The sequence below is a fragment of the Corvus cornix genome, chromosome 12 (genome assembly GCF_000738735.6).
Source record: "Corvus cornix cornix isolate S_Up_H32 chromosome 12, ASM73873v5, whole genome shotgun sequence".
Lineage (NCBI taxonomy): Eukaryota > Metazoa > Chordata > Aves > Passeriformes > Corvidae > Corvus > Corvus cornix.
Window position 1 is genome coordinate 6,940,123 of NC_046342.1, and position 19,952 is coordinate 6,960,074.

General features: G+C 37.6%; 1 long non-coding RNA gene across 1 annotated transcript; it reads left to right on the forward strand.

Annotated features, from left to right (window-relative positions):
• Positions 1-1,713: 1,713 nt before the first annotated feature.
• Positions 1,714-18,117, forward strand: LOC120410642. The gene is made up of 4 exons (XR_005602935.1): positions 1,714-2,766; positions 7,426-7,507; positions 11,402-11,446; positions 16,165-18,117. It is a non-coding gene; the product is annotated as an uncharacterized LOC120410642 (long non-coding RNA).
• The last annotated feature ends 1,835 nt before the right edge of the window (positions 18,118-19,952 follow it).

Genomic DNA, 19,952 nt, shown 5'->3' on the forward strand with positions numbered 1-19,952 from the left:
GAAGGTGTTCTAAACACATTACAAATGTAGAATGTTTATTGCAACATAAACATAAAACCCAGAGGATATTTCACAGGATTCTATTTTTTAACTGCTTCTATAAGAAAAACTTAAATAACTTGGTGGAAGAGCTGATTCTTGGAACTAAATTGTGTTGATTTAATAGCAGAATTTTCAATAGAATTTACGTGTTCAAGTAGCTTCAGTTTTGAATAATTGATTGAAAACCTAAATTTTTTGTGCTCTCGTGCTCCAGATAGAGATATCTTTAACTCAAAGCCCACAATACATGAATATATCTTGTGCAGATTTCAACTGGAAGATACGTTTTGCAAAATCAGCAGCTCTGATCCTGGCATAAAATCAGGTCAAGTACATAAGCACATAATGCTGTGAACTATTTTTTCCCCTGGCTGGGACAGAGACTAGATGTTCTACTAGCAGAATTTGTCTGCAAATTGTTTGTTTATACAATTTCTTGAGATCTGAATAACAAACATGAAGAGGCTTTAGTTCACATTTATTACAGTTAAGAGTTTGAAAGCAAATATATGCTGGAGGAATGCCAAAGGATTGCCTTGTGCTTTTATAATTCTTTAGATAACAACATATCCTTATATACAAAAAGCCATAACTGTCTGTGTTACATATTCTTAACAACAAAGTCTTTGTCTCTCAGTAGAATGAATTGGTGGCCCTCAATTTAAAGTCGTATGAGAGTCTAGAAAGAAACTTCCCCACTCTACGCAGGGTGAATTGTGCTGCATTTAATGTTCGGGCGGAGAAAGAGCAGGTTCGGTACGTGGTGAAAATATCTGAGCTGAGTGAGGAAACACCCGCGGTTCGGGGATGGGGATACTTGGAATGTCCATGGGGTGGCAGCGCACGTGTGAAAGAACGCGACCTGCTTTGTTTAACGGCGCTGTAAATGGTCTGCCGCCTTCGGCAGAGCATATCTGGATCCTCTTTTATAGAAAAATCCTTACTCCACTGCCACTTGACACTTCGTAATGCAGAAACAGCAAATTCTTTCCGGGGCCAGTGTCAGCTACACAGATTTAGGAATCTGTTAGAAGTTTCATGTTAGCAGAGTTTTGGGTAAAGTGGGAGAAATGCTTGTATGTTTACATATCATTATTTTATTGATGGGAATGATTGGGGGGTTCGTTGATTGGGGCTTCTTTTTCTTCCTTTTTTTCTCCACCTCTGCGTACTTCCCCCAGTTCGTGGAATACCAGACTTCCTATTTTGTTAGTGGAACCATTGTTTTTTTCTTTGTGTTTTTTTTTCCCCCCCCTATTTTTGTATAAATGAAAAAAAGGTGAACATAAATGAGTGTAATGATGACCTTTTCAACTGTAGCAGGTAGGAAAAATAATGATCATGACATGGGTTAACTGAAAATAAAAATCAAGTCCTCAAACCCATGCAATAAGTTAATGATGAAGCCTGAAATAGAACTGCCCTGCTTACTCTCCTACTTATATAATTTCTTGAGGGTATACTTGCATCTGTCAGGAAGAGAAAGCAAAAGCAGGCTCAGACTCTGTCAGTGTTTTGGTTTAAGGCAAATATCCTTTGCCTTGTTGTGCTTTCTGCTAATGCGTGAGAATTTGATTTGTCATGTACCTGATGAGTCTGGATTATGAATGTGTGCACACACAGAGTGCCTACTTTTGCGTGTTTTCCTTCTTTTTTTTTTTTTCTGAATTCTTGAAAAATATTTGGTTTTCTGTCTAAGGAAAACTAAAATTTAATACAACAAAATCTGAAGAATTTATGTTCACATTAGGGATTATCCTTTTTCACTACTGTTCCTGTATTTTGAAATCCTCTTTGTGAAGCACACCTACCGATTTCACATGGTTATTTCCACCTCCCAGATTTTATTTTGATACCAGCAATGATGTCATTATGCTGTTGTGGTATCTTTAGAAATGAAAAGGAATGATTAACTAGGGAAATGGATTTGCTAAGACAGGTGGTGTGATGTGAATGTTGCCTTTTTTGCCAGACTGTTAAGCCCACAGACCAGGGCAGTACCTCAGCTGCAGGTGACCATGTGGTGAAACTGGTGTCACAGTCTTCTACTGTGATTTTGGTCCTATCTGCATGCAAAAACTTCCTTGTACTGATTTGTTTAGCATGGTGGTACTAGAAAATCAGGGAGAGATGCTCTAAAGCCTGGGAAAAGATAAACATTTGGAGGGGAAAATGTCATCTCAGAATGTTGAAGAATGGTTTAAAGGCCAGACATTATCATATCTAAGTAAACCTGGTCTCCTCCAAAAGGTTTTACATTGAATGTGTTCTCTGGAGCCTGTTAGGGCATACGGTGTGTTTCTGTTATCTGTAAAAGCCATCTTAATTGTTTGGCATAGGTTAGACTGTCTGTTTTTGGTGATAGCTTGGTTGTGAATACACTCAAAAGAGGGGAAAAAAGCTTTAGCTCACTGATGCTGTGGAGCTGCTTGTAGATAGCTGTAACATTCTTATCAGCCAGCTGGTCGGAGAGGTATGGGCTGTTTGACTGAGGAAACTCCTATGTGAAAAGTGGGAAAGGAAGCAGGGAGCACTTGCATTCCAACAAGGTGCTACTGTTCGTCATTTATCTTTATTTTTGTGTCTGAGGTGACTACAACACAAAATGTGTAATGAATCCTCTGGTCTCACTGATGGGATATACCCTGAAAATATGTGCAGCTGGGATATCCCAGTGCTGTTTCCTGCTGGATGTGCATGGATTGCATCTACACTGATGACTGAGTGAGTAGAAGTGTTTCTTCTTGATTCATATTTGCTTTTCTGTGTGTTTGGAGCTTTGTGTCTGCATTTGGAGCCTTTTAATGTGCACTTGAACATGCCATTGCTGTGCCAGGAGTGGATTCCCCCTGATGAAGCAAGGTTGAGATTGCACAGCAGCTGGAACTCTCCTGCAGCTTGGGCACGGCATGATCAGCTCTGTTCCTGTGCTGTGCACACTGAGGACTGGCAGCTGGCAAAGATATCACGTGGATGAACACTTCTGGAATCAGCAGATTTCAGCAAATGAAACCTTGTTTTTTCCCCTCTTTGCAGCAGTAATGGCCAGCAGTTTCCTTGTCAGTAGAAACTGTATAAAACTGTATATGACAAGATTAACATAAATTTTAAGAATTTCACTTACTGCATTGGAAAGGGCAATGCAAATAAGGTGGCAAATTGAACAAGGCCCTAGATGTTGCTAGAGGTATCTCTGATACTCGATACACCCTTTTAGCTGTTAAACTTTCTTTATCTGCTTCAAACTTAACAGCCAAGGTAAAAATAGCACCTAGGATACTTCACAGAAGTAGGTGGATGAAGCCAATTCCATAATCTATTTGGTGAATAAAATGGTGATGTGATACCTGGAACATTGTTCTGAAGAGCTTTTATGGTTCTGTTGGGTTATTAATATCAATTTTTTTGGCTTCTGAAGATTTGTTACTTTAATGAAATGTGTTTGTGCAATCAAAACACCTTTGAATGGCTGAAAAGAGAGTAAGTATTTAAAAAGCACGTGGTTGTTGAAGGTGGGATGTACTCACACTGGAAAAGCTCATGCAGGACTGTATCCCATATGAGGGACCCCAGGCTGGAGGAGGGAAAAGGCTCTTCTCCCTTGGTAGCGGCAGGAACAACCTGTGATGAACTGACCGTAAGCTGCATTCCCTGGCTCCCTGTGCTGCTGGTGGGAGGAGGTAGAGCTTGGGAAGGAGGGAGGAGTGGGAGAAAGGTAGTTTTAAGATTTATGTTGCTTCTCATTATCCTACTCTGATTTTGTAAGCAATAAATTCAATTAATATCCCCAATTTGAGTCTGTTTTGCCTCTGATGGTATTGGATGAGTGATCTCTCTCCTGGACCTTATCTCAAACCATGAACCTTTCATTATATTTTCTCTCCCCAGTTGTGAAGGGGAGTGATAAAGTGGCTTTGCTGGGTGCCTGGTGTCCAACCCATCATCCAGAGTTAATTAGAGAAGTGTTATGTAATATCTGGTTGGGGAACACATATCTGCTCCCAGGTTTAGCTTTTGTGTGAAAATCACATTTGCTTCTATTGTTATCACATGATAGAGGACTCTAAAGATTCTGATTTTAAAATACAGTTGGCATTCTTTGTTATCCTATTTACTGCATTTTTTTCTCATTTAATGCCATCCATTGCATTATACCTCATAATCTAGAACATAATGTACATGGGTTCTGTGTTATCAGAGGCAGAACTAACTCCCAGTAAGAAATTGAATATAAACTTGAATATTTTTGTTCATTTTCATCAGACCGGATGACAAAACCATGGTTTCAGTTCTTTACAGTCATATTGTCATGACTTTAAATGTTCTTTCTTTTATGCCTGACTTAAATGGGTTTTTAATTCAGAAGGAACAAATTCAGAGGAATTCCCAGTAACTTCTTTATATTGAAAATTAATTGCAATTGAATTATCATGTGTTTCATGCTTAGAGAAGCAGAAAAGCCTACCTGTAAAGAATTCTGAAGTGCTAATTTTATTCATCAGTAACTGTGGTAAAAATTAAAGTTCTCCAGCAATCCACTCAGCGTGAAGCTGAGCTTTAATGGTAGAGAAAAAGAATGCAAGTCAGACTGAGTAATGACATGATAAAATTTCTTGTTGAGTTCTTCCATAAAGTAATATGTTGAATTCTAATTACTGCATCCCAAAAAAAAAAAAAAAAAAAAAAAAAAAAAAAAAAAAAGACATTATAGCATTATTGAGGAAGGTTGTAAAAATTGATTTCTTTAGAAGCAAAGTCAGTAATAGATAGGTAGTATCTGGAAAAAAAAAGAGAGAGTTGAGATATATAAACGTGTAAATGGATTAAGCAGCGGAAAGTTTTTCCTTTTTTTTGGTAACAAAAACATGTGATGACAGTGAAAATTAGTGAGTGATAACAGGTATGTTTATGGTGTCTTGACAGAACAGCACTTCCATGTGGAAGGAGGTCATTCTTTCCACAACAAAAACCCACCAAACCCCACAAAACCAGCATAGTAAAACTGTTTTTCTTGAAAAAGGCTTTGGAATCAAGCATTTTAGATTTTGTGCCTTCATACTGGGATTCTTAAATTCTAGGCTACTGTCAAAATTAAATTTCTTTTTGGAAGAAGTGGAGGTGAGTTTAAGGAATGACATCTTTTCCTTAGGCTTTGTATTCCTTCAATCTTCTTGCCCTTGGACAAAAAAAATTAATATGTGAGAATCAAAAGGAGTTGGATGCTTTTGACTAAGAAAAGTGTTTAAATTTGTGCTTTCAAACCAGTCAGGGATATAAGCAATCACCTTTGAGTCTCCAAGCAGTAGGAATTAAGCCGAGCTGTTTGACTAAGTAGCTTATTCTCCTATTTATCTCAACTGGTATCTCTCGTGATTTTCTTTGAACTATTTGACAGCAGGTACTGGAAAGAGCTGTAGCAAAGCATTTGATGCCTGGAACTCCTTTCAGAAACTTTCCAGCCATCATTGCTGCCTCCTGCTTACCCTACTGCTGTGGATCTGCAGATTTTCTATGGATATTAGAAGCAGTCACTGGGCTGCAAGATTTGCTTCTCTCCCTCTGTGTTACAGCTTCATGTCTCATAATTTACAGAAGTTTCTACACATTGTCCTGGCGGTGTTTGTCTGGACCCATTTCTAAGGCAAGATAATCCTGTCCTGCACTATCCCATTGTGTGACATGGTCTTGCAGAGAACCAGTGAGCACCAGTTCATTGTGAGGATGAAGTCAGGCACCAGCATGAAAACACAAGGATTTTAACAAGCAGGTCTCATGGCTGGTTTCTTTATGAACGATATACCCCAATCCATCTTCCTGCAGCCCGGTTGCTTTGGCAGCATTTATCTCCTAAAGCTCTCTAAGTGATGTTGGATATCATTTGTGTAATGCTTCAGGTGGGTGTGACTCGTGGAGAAGGTGCTTCTGAGCATTTCCCACCTGCACCATAAACCTGTAGGCCAGGGTTTGCTGCTGACCCAGCACAGCACCCACGCCTTTCCTGACACGTAGCAGGGAACAAGGGCTCGGTGTCTGGCTGTTCAGGTGGCTCCCAGAGGAAAGGACAAGGATGCCAGGCTTGAGGCAACTGCTTTTGTTTGTCATGCAGAAAACCTGCAGGTGTGTGGCAGCAAGGTAAGCAGGAGATGGTTGGTGATGAAGTTCTGTATTTTCTTGGCTCTTTTCTTCTCTTGAAGACCCATTCTGCACCCTTTAAAACTTTCATAATTTTAAGTCATTAAGGAGAAAGAAAGTATAAAGATTGTTTTTTCTGGGCTGATACTTTCACCCTGTAACCTAATCCTTTATGTTACAAGACTTTCTTCCTGGCTGTTAGCCGGGTACACGTATCACTGTAGCCTTAATCAAAGAAATGACAACTAAAATGGTGTGAGAGAAGCTTCCAAAGAATTGAACTCACAGTAGATTACAATGCTTTATTAGGCTAATAGATTTTAGAAAGTGCTTGTTTCCAGATTTCCCTCTTGAAGCTGTTCAAAACATGCTCCTGAGAGCAAGCTGGAAAACAAAATCAATAGAGAGTAGTTTTGGCTATCACTTGCTTTTCTGCTGCAATGTGACTGATCCCGTCAGAGTTCACTCGTTTAATGCTGAGCGGCAGAATCCAGGTTCTGGAACCATGAGCTATATTTTGTCAGGTTGCTTTCTTTTGTCAATTACAGCTGTTTTGAAGACACAGAAACTTCACTAATAGCCCAAAGTTCCTTCTGTTTCTTTTTCCATGCATGGAAAACTGACACTGTTGCCTTCAGATTTCAGCTCTGTTTCATTGCTTGACAGCATCATGTGTTGATTTTGAGATTTTTTTTTTTTTTTTTTTCCTCTCCAGGCCTATTTTCTAAATCTCTTTTTCAGATGACACCTGACTACACAAATAAGCTTTTTTTAAAATAAAAAATTAATAGTAGCTTATGCAATCTATGCTTTTGCATGGAAATGGCATAATTGGACAGTAAGTTACCTAATTTGCATAGAAGTCACAGATTCCTGATAAACTACTGGAAGCATATGTCCTTTGGGAATAAAAATGTAGAGAAAATTTCTGGGTGTTTTCTTACCAGCAATACAAAATGTGGGCATCTCTTCCGATGGGTAAATTGCTTCTATGGTTCTGTATCTTCTTTGAACCTTTGCTTCAGCAGTTTCTGGTCCATTTACAAATGCTGCCGTGATAACATAACCAGTGTGTGAATATTTCCAGTGTTTGGGTACCCAGAAATCAATGTGTCTGCAAAGTGATTAAGCACAGAGGAGTAATTTATTACTAAACTTATACAAGAGAAAAACTGGAAGACAACTTGTTCCTTTTAGTCTTTGAAGCCATTATTTGAATCTCTTAATGTTAATATATCTGTTTTTTTCTAGTCATTCTTTCTTTTGGATGGACTTGAGGCAGCTCTTAACACTTTTACAGACAGAAGTGGGGACAGCGTATGAACTTGAAGATGTGAGTGCCTTTCAAGATCTGAGTTTTTGATCACAGCATTCTTCACTCCCTTTCCATTAACTTTCTAATTAGGTTTACATTGCAATTTTCATTATTGCTATCACTGAAATACCTATAGTCAGCTCAAGCTGTGTATAAAATAAAGAGAATATTTAATTACACTGCATATTTCATTTTAAGCATGAAACTGAATAAACTTGATATTTCTGGCAAAATCAGTTTCCTTAATAAGAATAATCAATTACATTTTCCTTTCTGCCACACGGCCAGACATGCAGAGCGATTCTTTCCACCTGGCTTCCTCATGTCATTTGAAAAGCCAGAATTAAAAGGGACAGAACAGGGATTGCAGCCCTCTCCATTCCATTACATAAATTTTCCCTCTGTGCAGCTGGTACACTGAAAACAAAACTGCTTCAGAATAGACTCAGTAGATCTTAACTGTGAGAACTGTTCTCTCTTAACTGTGAGAACAAAAGGACTTTAATTCTATAGTGTGATTTTTGTCCTAGAGAATTAGTATTAATGGTATTGTGGGGGTTCATAATCACCTCTGTACATCAATGTAAAATACACCTTTGTCTTTCTGTAAGTTTGGTTGTTGTTTTTCCCCTCCCTCTTGCTGCCCTCCCTGAAACTGCCATCTCCTTTGCAATATTCAATTTGAAGTAAGAGAGACCCTGAAAATTATGCACTTGCCCTCATCTCAGCAATTAATTCCTTCAGTATTTTATGGCATCTATACAGCCACTGGTAAGTTCAAAATAGTTGGGATAAGCAGAAATTAGAGGAAGTATATAAATAAGCAATTAAATATAGAAACAAGGGGGAAAGTGTTTTCTCTGCAAGTGGGTTTTTATGTGTGTGCTGCAGCTACTTGTCTCCTCACTGGTGAGAAAACTCAGGTCATCTTCAGAAGTCTGAAGACCTCCCTAGGAGGGAAATGTAACACTGTGTTGTGGCTTCTACCAACTAGAACAAAGCAAAAGTATCTCTCTCTAGGCTCAAGAGGTTACTACATGTGTTCTATAGAAAGAGTTTTCACAACCTGTATTCTGAAGCCAGTTCAATTTTACTAATTCTTAATTCTTCATGCATGGTCTTTACAGAGCCTCTTAAGCTTGATTGGTCCTTTATCAGAATTTATTTTATTTGAAATCATCAGGGTCTTGGAGGTCCTAGGCCTGCTGTGACTCAGCAAAATTCCTACAGATTGTTGCTAATTTTTTTTGCAGGAGCTTTCCTATTCTTTGCATATTGATACACTGTGCTCATCTCTCATATAACTAGTGCAGCATTTTGTTGTAAAATGTTGTTGTAAATCACTTTTATGTTTTAAAATGTCTTTGCAAGGTGGTGGAATGACTTAGCAGAAAGTATTGCAGTTGCTGACAGCAGATTCTTTCCCTTAAGAGATAATGCTTGCAAAAAAAAAAAAAAATACTGTAAGCAGAAAAAAAGTCTGGAAGTCTCATTGTCCACTTTGGTTCCATGACCTTGGATGTAATTAGAAGACTTCCTAGCTTTGTTGCTCAAGCAGTGTGTAGATAGTCCTATACACAAACTTGATTGGTTTTATGAAAGAGGAAAAATTATCCAGTCTAGGTTCTTGAAATGAAAGGTAATTAAACTGATTTTCTTTTCCTAAGAAATTTTTATTAAAAATTGACCTCTCTGAGATCTGAACAAATACAGACTCTTACTTTTTTATGTTAGTTCCATCTAGTAAGGAAAAAAGAAAATCGGGTTTTTGGTTGGTTTTTTTTCCCCTGAAAACCTTTATCTAATTAAAAAGGTATGAGTATTGCCCTTATTCTACAAGGTTATTTGATTAATTATATTATCTATTTCACTAGTGAGTATAGTCCTTAGACATATTTCAATGAAAATAGGACTTTTTAATCTGACTGTATTCATTGTATCATGGGAAATCCTATTCCAATTATTTCTCTTTCTCTTTTGTCAATGATCCTGTTTTAAATATCTGATGTCTGTGATAGCAGTTATGTGAATTCTGATTTTTGTAACACATATCCTGTTTTACATATCTTTATTTTATTATTGTTAACCAAATCAGACCCAAGTGCCATCAGCCATGATATGTTTTGTAGCATTCTGACTTAGTTCATGTCCTTCTTGCCATGTTTGTCTTTTCTATTGATTGCACAGAAGTGAAGAACACAGTGTGACAGTGCTGTTTATTTATTTATTTATTTATTTTTTCTTTAGTCTACTCATTATTTGTTTCTGGACCTCTGGAGGAATTATGGGAACTCTCATGCATTGCTAGCCAGTTGTGAGGGAGGAATGTCCGAGGGTTGATGAATTCACTGATGTATTGAGATTGATGCTGTAGGAAGAGGAGCCCCCCAGACCAGCACAGACTGTTCAGGTGGCTGTGAGCAGCATGAGGCTGCAGTGGCACTTGGACTGCTCCAGGACCACAGTGCAGCTACTCTTAATCACCTTGAAACTTCACATAAAAAAGGCTCTGCAACTTCCCAGACTCCTGACCATGGCAGACCTGAGGTTACTTTTGGAGGAATGGCTGCTGGTGTTTTCTGACAAATCTAGTTCCTTCCTGGCAAATTTTTTTAAGAAAGGGAAGAGTACACATACTTAAAGCTGAGTGCCAATCATCTTAGGGCAGCAGCAGCAGATGACATTCTCTCTCCTCTTCTCACCATTTTATCCTCAAACTGGTAATAGACTTTGACAAGCACTGCTGTGGTTAAGTAAAGAGACAGATTGCCTTGTTAGAGGTACTTCACAGAGTAGGAAAAAAATACTTTGAGGACTGCTTAGATTAATAATTCATAGTTAGCTGATGTAGCAGGACAAACAAAGTACACTCAAAGTTCCAGTTACCTGGAGATCATGAATGTCACTGCATCCTTAACATAATGGACAAGATGCTGCTTCAGGAGTTCCAGGGACAATGTATTCATTGCTCTCCACTTTGTCTAATGTAACAATTAATGTGATTAAGCTAGCGCCAAATCTGTTTTAAATACTATTGCGCTGGGTCATTAACTTTAACACTGTCATCATGTTCTCCCTAGTGCCTTTGCCTTATTTAGGGAAGGTACTAATGCTTAGCGTTCACTTGAATCAAGAACATATTCATGCTTCTCTAGTTCTCAAGATATTACTCATTGTTCGTGTATTGGGAATTACATTGGACTAATAGGGCAAAAAATTCAGCCCTATATCCCTTAGCCACTTGAAACTCCCACTGGCATAATAACTAGTATCTTTATACCCATACTTTGCAAAACTATTGGTGTTTAGCCAGTTGTATGTGTTGTTTTTACGTTGATGGATGCTCTGTTAGGAAACCTGCCTAGAATAAAAGAAAACTGGAGCTGTTCATAGGTCCTATAAAGGACATGATGCAGTCTAGTTCAGAAGAATTACTAGGTAATTCTCAAGCAGTTCCTTTTATTCAAAAGATCTATCAATCCATGCTGGATTTTCTAGTGAGCACTATTGGGATTGGCTGGACCCTGCTGCAAGGAGTGCCTGAAGATGTGGGTAGTAGGTCTAGACACCAGTGAAATGGTTTTTAGAAATAACTTAGATAGTGGCACAAACTACATATGAAATTTGTTGAGTTTGGAAAATTGACTTGTGTTTAAAAGAGTCCCAATGATCAGAATGAAGAAATTCATCCTGCAGAGACTTGGGAGAAGGTTCTGGTGTCAGTTACACAGCCACGAACCCACAGAAACACTCAGGTAGCAGTTGGTGCAGGTGGCTTCTAGTTTTTGTCTGAAATCCCTCATATACTTGAAACAATGAAGTGATTTTATGTCACATATAACAGTATTTCTGTGCTAGAAACTTATTGTAGCAAAAGGAGAAAAAAGAATGCATTGACTTTTTTTATTACAGGTATCAGTCTGTCACTGCTCTCATTGTTCATATGTGGGAACAAGGGTAAGAAAAACGTCTAAAATAAATTCTTACTTTATAATTTGCATGGATTTGATTTTAGGAGAATGAGTCCTTGACCTTGAGCTTAAAGTGAAGAGGAAATGCACTCGTGTGGGACTATGTCTGAAAAAATTCCTAGGGAAGCATTAAGTAAGCACATTTATCTGCTAGTGGTTTGCAGACATGCTCTTCAAATGTTTGTGTTGCTTTAGTTGGGAGAGTTTTAAAAGTAGTCAGATATTAAATTGAAAACATGTTGGGTTCACCCACCATGATATGTGAAAATCTGTTAGGAACCAGTGTGGAAATTGATCTGTGAACTCAGTTCCAGTAAGATTAGAATGCATTCACAACATAGGGTGCACTGTTCCACGTGTAGAAAAGCATGTAGTTGTCCAAGGGCTTGTATATCTAGGAACAGCCACTGAATCAAGGTAACCTTATTCAGTAAAGTTAAGACCTCCATAAGCGAGATTTGTACCATGTTAAATACAAGAGGGGCTCCCATCGAAGTATAAATGTGAAAATATTTTTTTTTTACATTTGTGACTACTTTTTAAAGATGTGTAACCTTCTCTGAAGCTCATAAAGCACTCAGAGATGTCTTTCTGGAGCAGGCAAAGCTGTATTTTTATGTACCAATCCATATGAACATCTACATGTCCATAATTATGCTTGCTTTTAACCTCTTCCTTGATGATTTTTTTCTTCTGAGTTCTTGTAGTTTTCAAAACAATTCTATGCTTTGCAGTTTGACCTGAAAGGTCAGAATTAAATGTATACAACCCTGTTCCTATAGAGCTGGTGCAGAATGTAGTGGATTTCATCTCCTTTGTATACAGCAGGAGCCATGTTGTGTTAATTAACTCTTTTCATAGCTGCATCATTTCCTAAAAAAAATTTTGGAGAACTGATTGTGGCTGTGGATAGAAGCTAACTTCTTCACTTTCAGCCCTGGTACATACCATAAACTGAATTACCTCTAATAGCTGTTCTGCTGCAAAATTGTTTTTTTTTTTTGTCTCGGCAGCCTTTGAAAGCATATGTCTGCAGCACTTTGTGTCTTGAAATAAACTGAGGGAACTTTCACACTACTGTAGAATCATCTGACTTGATAAGTACCAAGGAAGATGGAGTTTTTCTTGTGCACTAGCCAGATGGATTCCACAGATTCCATATTGCACACTCTGATCCATAGTCTTTGCAATAGTTAGTTTCTAATGTACATTTGAGCTTCAGTGTTTAATTTGTGATGACCTTCACTTCATTAGTTAATGATTTTAAAGTGTGTAATCCACTAGCTGTTGTTTTTTTTTCATTCAGTAGCCATGTACTTCTAGAAATTGCTTCCCAATAGATTCTCTTAGTGTTTTATGTTTTTAGAGGGAGGGTGGATGGGAGGACAATTTCTTCCTTCTTGGATATTTTCAAACTTCTTTAAAAAATTGGGATTGAGAGTATATAATACCTAAGAAAATTTCCTTTTAATGACCTAGTCCACTTCCTTGTGAGAAAATTGGACCTTCTCTGTGCAAAATCCTACAGAGAATATATTTTTGGGTAGAGTAGGTATACCTGCACTTCTATCCTTTGCATCTTCTTCAAATTCTGATTGTTTTGTCTATTTTTGAAATGATAAAACACAGTGAATGTTTTTGGACATTCCATTTTCCAGGTACTTGGGAAAATATGTGCCTATTTATCAGACGCTCTAGGTGTGTATTGCTCCTGCACAGTTCCCACAGGATTTGCTTTTTCTGTGGGAACTAACTCAACCTCAAACTCTTATTATGGCATGTGCCTGTCAGGAGTAACTTAGGGGGCAGGTGGGAGGTGAGAAGATACTTCTGTAAATAAAGGACCCTGTGAAATCCTCACCTGAGAGAAAAGAAAGTCTCGTGTGAAGGTAGCATGGGATTTGTTTATGGATGAAAAGATGGGAATTGTTTCATAATGTACCCAAGATAAAGTGGTAGCAGCCTGTTTTGTCTGCATCCCAAAGGACTTGTGGCACATTAAATCAGTTCAGGGAAGTAAGAGGGAACCCAAGAGCTTTAGGTGTTATTTCATGTAGGCTCATGTAAAAAAAATTCCAAATTTTGTGTGTGTATTTTTTCCATATATGATGAGCTCATTAGCTCCTCAGAGAACACAGAGCTATCTGAGGATAAGAAATGTTAGGCCCCAGACTAGTGAAAAATAATTCCCAGGATGAATTTTTCAAACCTTTCAGATGAAAGTCATGCAAAATTAAAAATAAAAAAGTGCATTTCAAGGTTTAGAGATTATTGCAATGAGATGAGTATACAAAAACATGCGTAAATTATGCCTGCTAGATGAAGCCTTTTAAGTTATTATTCTTACTAGTGTTGCATTCAGTATTTGTAATATAGAATTTAAGGAATTTTGCCTGATACCTGTATTTAAGGTGGCATCATTTATAAGCAGAATAAAATGCTCAGTGTTTCATATTAACAACAAGTAAAAGATCTGCCATAAAAGGGGATGAAAGAGATATAATGTCTAAATTCTAGTCATTGGCCCTTCATTGGGAAGACCATCTCTCCTTAGGGAATTTGCTTAGTTCATAGCAATTGCCATCACTTTGAACTGCATTTTGACTTTGGTACAAAATATACTGGGCTCTTTGGAGCTTAGTGACCATGTCATGTAAAACCTCCACTCAGTAAATGGCATGCAAGAACAGTATAAATATCAGTGTATATGTACAGATAGCTAACACATAATTACCAGTAAGCTGTCATCATGAATAGAAAATTATGGTGATTACGAGAACAGAAAATAACTACCTTTCTGCCTCTCTTTTTAATACTGGTACATATTCTCATGTGAAAACCACAAGTTCTTTTCCGGGTCACTTTTGCCTGTGCTGTTCCTTTTTGTGAAAATCTTGAGATAAAGCATTCTGTAAAATGGAGATTTTTCAAGCCCTCATGGACAATCCATATTTGACATTTTCCAGCAAGTTAATCTCCTTTGCAAAGAAAATTCATTATTGATCAGATAGTTTTAGGCATAACACACTGTAAAGCCAGTGCAGAATCTACAATAGATTTCCAGCAAATTAGCAAGAGTGGGGTAGCATGAAACAAATCAAGTACACCTTGTGATAGTTTGTTGCTTTTCCAAAGAAGAAATAGATTTTTTCATGCAGTAATGGAAAATTCTCCCATAGCATGGCTTGTTTAGCATGTGTTTCCAGAGGGTATCCTTGCAGATAATGGACTTTTGTTTGCCCCTCCTTGGGACTTCAGAATTTTGCAGAGCAACAAAATTTGATTGCCATGTTCTCAGTGCATCCTTGAAAAGTCCATGATAGAAGCAATATTAAAGCTGTCAAAAGACCTAAGTAAACAAAACCCACAAGTGTTAAAAGGCAAAGTATGTGTTTGTGTAAGTGATACTGAACTTCAAGATTACATCTGCAGAAGATCCTGCTGCTTGTGGGCTATAATGCAGAATAACAATTACAGAAAAATTGCAGAGTGGTCAGTAAGGCAAAATCATCAGCCCTCAGGGTTATTTGAACAGGGCTGTTGTATTGATGCTGTTTCATGGGGGCATTTAGATGTAATGTGAGGCACTTATGGATGTTGGATATACATTACAAACATGAATATCCTTTTTCTTATCTTCTCTGAAATGACCTTTCACACTAACCTATGCTCATGTCTTTCTGCTAAAAGGATTTGCAGCTTGCACAGCTCTGTATTTCAGACTGTGGTTGATGCATATGCATTTGCTGCTTGTGCAGGTGCAGTTCCTAATCTCAAAGACAGTGATCCAGTTATGTGCTAAATGTGCGGGTCGGCTGTGGCCTCACTTATCCAACTGAGGCCTGGCAGATTCTGTACAACAGGTTTTCATTGCAGGGATCATCTCCACATTACTGATAGAAAATTTGTGTGTGGCACATGCTGTAATAGTTCCGTTATAACATGCACTGCGGAAGGAACTCCAATCAGTCTCAGGTTTTTGGCACAGAAGAGCTGCAGAGCTGTATGTGGTTCTCACCATGGAATTAGTCTGTGGAACCCTTCTACTGTATTGTAGAGTCTATGTGAATTCAAAAGGTGGCCATGCAATTTTGTGAAAGTAAAATTCTTGAAGGATGGGGAAGCACAAATATATCAGCTCTGGGTCAAGAAGTCTGAGCTGCAAGCTGGTGGAGGTTGTGAGAATATACTTTAGTGTTATCATTCCAAGTTATTTTTCTTTTTTTTTTTTTCCTTTACATTCACTCTTGGGTGTCTGTTGGAGCTGGAGTACTGAATTGGCTGGCTGGCTTAATGCAGAAATACATATAAGTTCTTAAAATATTTAAGGATTTTTTCACTAGAAAAATGACAATTATTTAGCAACAATGTCTTTTTGTAAGTCTTAAGGGTGCTTCTGCCCTTCTCAGTTTGGGGGACTTGGTGATAGCCTCCAAACTGAGGTTAAATATGTTTGTATCTTCTTGAACCTAAATCTCTTTGTTGCTGTTTCCCTGATGGCTGTGCCTTCTAGGCTTCTACCAGCAAGCTTAGGCTACCTGATTTAAACTGATGTTCCCCTGTTTTTAAGGTGGTCAGTGGTGTCTGAGTTACTACCCTGGTGTGGAGTGGGAAGTAATGTGAATAATTCACTTTATTATGTAGAAAAGCCAAGTAGTTGTAATACAGATGGAATTCAATATCATTTCATCTCCTTCCCTATAGGTGCTTGGACTTGTCTCAGCATATTGCCTGGTTTCATCAGAGTAACAAATCCAAAAAACTGTCAAGTCTCCATTATCACCATGTCTTTGGCACATGAGGTAGATTTTAAGTAGATGATTCATGAGAATACGTTGTTGGAAAGGGCTGTGCTGAAATGTGTGTGACAGATGTCAAAGAAATATTGCTGATATATTTTAAGTGCTGCTCCCAATTGAGGCATTCCTGAAAGTGTAAATATCCTATAGCAACAAGGAAAAAATCCTTTTGTACTCATCAGGAAGTGCTTTGTATATGGTTTTCTGGAGCCAGGCTGAACATTTATGATGCTGACAATAGACAGATATAGAATAACAATATTAAAGTCCTCCTTCAGGCCAGAATTCTGGGGCACACAGCTGTGCTCCCATGCTACTTTCCAGCTTTTGTGTAAAGGTGATTTCCTTTTCACTGCCTTTTGTCATTTCTCAGTGCTATAAATGGAACACTGATTTTTCAGCTTGCAAAAAAGTTTGTGTAAAATGCACAAAAATTCACAAGTGCCTTGTAAATGCCAGTTATAATAGCAAATATCTGAGTATGTCAACCAAATTTCCTTGTGTATATGTGTGTGAGTAGGACCAGCTTGGGAAAGTTATTCAGATGGAAAAGTTGCCACACATGCAAGACTGTTTAAACCATATAAATAACTAGTTACTTGTCATGCGTGTTGAAGTATCACTGATGGAGAGCCTTAAAAATTAAGACAAAATTAAAAAATAAAGGCCCAACTCTCCAAATAGTTTAGAAACTCCAGACAGGATAAGAGGATAACTTGGGGTAAAATCAGTCCACCTCGATGAGAGTGAAGGGGAGTGCATGCCAAACTTAGGGCAAGGACCTTCTTGCGCTTGTGGCTGCTCTCTAAGGATCATGAGACGAAAAAGCTGAAATTAATCGGTTTTACCAGAAAGATGAGAATGGCTGTGAGACCACAGCTGTTGGCAAGGGTGTTCCCAGGAAATCTAACAGCACCTAAGGAAAGAGGCACTAAAAGGGAAAGAGCCACCAAAACTCTTCCAAGATTTTGTGACTCCATGGACTGAGCCTGTTCAGCTTCTGTTTTTATTGGAAGATATCCTCGCAAGGTAACAGATCTGAAATTTCCTTATAATTAACAATATTTACCAATCATTATGGCTGTAAATGACACTGAAATTAAACTTTGTTTTGGTTTTCTGAGTCCAATAAAATTGCTGTTTATTTTGTTTTTTGCACTGCAAAGTATCAAGGGAGTTTAGTGGACTGAAATAGAAAACAGTACTTACAACTGCAGTGATACCAAGGAGCAAATATGAATAAAGATATGTTAAAGTGAAAATAAACATAATAACCAGATACTAAAAAAAATTACTAAATATACAGTTAAATCACAATTTAAATTTTAAAAAATATTTTTCCTGATCATAATTTATGTTAACTTGATATCTTTATTCTGTGCTACAGAATCAAGTTTGTTTCAGGACAACAAGCAAATGAAAAGTCTCTGTACATAAGGTGTGTTAGTCCCCTTCCTAAAGCACAGGGAAATCAGAAAGGTGGCTTTGTCATGTGAAATTTTCCTCTTCTGCACAAAATTATAAATGATATAAAGAAATGTATGCCTTAAGGAATATATGCATAAGGAACTTAAGCATATAACAACATCAGAATCAATGATTTCTGCCTAGAGAAGTGACCTTTCCTACAGCAGCCAGTGTTCTGTTTTATAAATATTTGATGAAACGCTTTAGATAGGGCTTGTTGTTAACAAAGGAGATAAGTGGGTGTAAGTGTGCTGTGCTCGCCGCGGGCTCGCTGGGCAATGCTGTCCTTACCAGCTGCTGGACCTTCTAAGAGGCTGTGTGAGGCTGTGAATTTGGCTTACACACCTTGCTGTTGCAGTAAAATAACAATTAAAATATGTATGTGTGCCTATGTGTGTGTCTATTTCTATTCAAAAGAATAATTCCTGCTTTGTGTCTGATTCCATAATGACGGAGTTAAAAATCCATTTCTGTGTTTTCATCCACTATAGGCCATGCTCCAAGACATGGCCACAGAAATTGTCTTTCCTCTTGGTTTCTGTCTGCAAGTTCAAATGAATTCCATGATGTGATACTGTCAGCTAGTTTTGTGCTTTCATGTGTTTGCTCAAAAAGAAGAGCACTTTTGATGTTGTTCTACTTATGTCTCATCAAAGGTTTTGTAGCAGCTGCATTTCATGGCTCTCTGCAAAACCACCTGGAAAACATCCATCGTCTGAAAGTGATATTCTTAAGAGTGCCTTGCAGACTCAGAATTGCAGGTTGCTGAATGCTGCTAAATTGAAAACGACCCTATTTGAAAGGAAATGGATGCCGTCAATCCTTTAAGAATATCAAAAGCTACAGTACAAACAGCTCACAAAATGTAATGGGTGTCTAGAGATCCAGCTGTAAAGCTGCAGCGTAGTGGAATCTGTTGAATTTTAGTCATATAGAGTAAGGTTTTGCATATCTCTCTTAAAATGATTTTATATTGAATGGCTATTTTAAAGATTTACTGAATATGTGATTACCTCTGCTTATTGAAAGAGACAAGACCTGTATTTAAAGGAATTGTAGTTAAATACTCCTGTTACCTTCATGTCTTCCCCTATCAAGTTGTCAAAGAGAAAAGCATGTGCATTAAGCTTTATGTCTGCTTATCCAAAAGCAAATGCATTTAAAATATCATTGGAAAAGGGTCATTGCTGCAGTTCAGAAATGGTTAGGAGAGTACTTGAAATATTTTTTTAAAGAGAGATGAAGAATAAATTATGCATGTTCATGATCAAGTTACTCATGAGGTCCTCAAGGAACTGTTTGTGTACTTATGCTGATTTATATATTCTATATATGCATAAAATATTAACAAAAAAGGTAAATAGTACTATCAACAACAAATTTGTTTCCTCAGTGATCTTAAACAGCGAAAACTTAATTGGACTGCACAGAGTTTGAGAAGGATCTTTTAGAATTGTATTAAAAAGTGCCAGGTAATAAACAGAGGAAATCCTGATATAATTCTACAGTTATCCCTAAATTGGCTGTTGTTATTCAGAGGAAAAAAAAAATCTCAGAGATATTCTTGACAGTTCTCTAAGAATGTCAGCTGAAGGTTTACGCTGGATTATTCCAAGTGGCTTTAGAAACGTTCATTTCGGTGAAAATTCTATGCTATTTTTAGCAAATCCATTTTGAAAAAAAAAATCTTTATTAAAAGTGTTCTCATGTCCACCTTGTACCTTTAAAGTAAATCAGTCAAGTGAAATTAAGATCCTTAAAGATCCAAAATTAACAGAAAATACTAAGTGAAATGAGAAGCTCTGTTGTCCCTTTTTGTTTGTTTTATTCTACTGCAATCTGCTCTTCCTTTCCATCAATCATTTCTAGTGGCACTTAATGCTGTGATTCATACCATTAATTTATTCCAAGAATTACATAGATAGTATATAATAATTAACCACTACATGCTGTAGTATGGGTTTCACTAACTGCTACATGAAAGGGCAGATATCTCCATACTGATCTGACAGTTTTTGCTGTTCAGGTGACAGAAAGGATGCAGATGCTGGCTGTAATTAATAAGTAGAGATTTGTTCTGTTGATGGAAAGCTCTCAGCTGGAATAAAGCATACAGAGCTGGCTTCTGCACCAAACACTTCTGCCTCTCTGACATCAGAAGAGGGACAGCATTTTGATCCATTAATCCACCTGATATGTAATGTTTTATGGAAAACATGTGTTGCT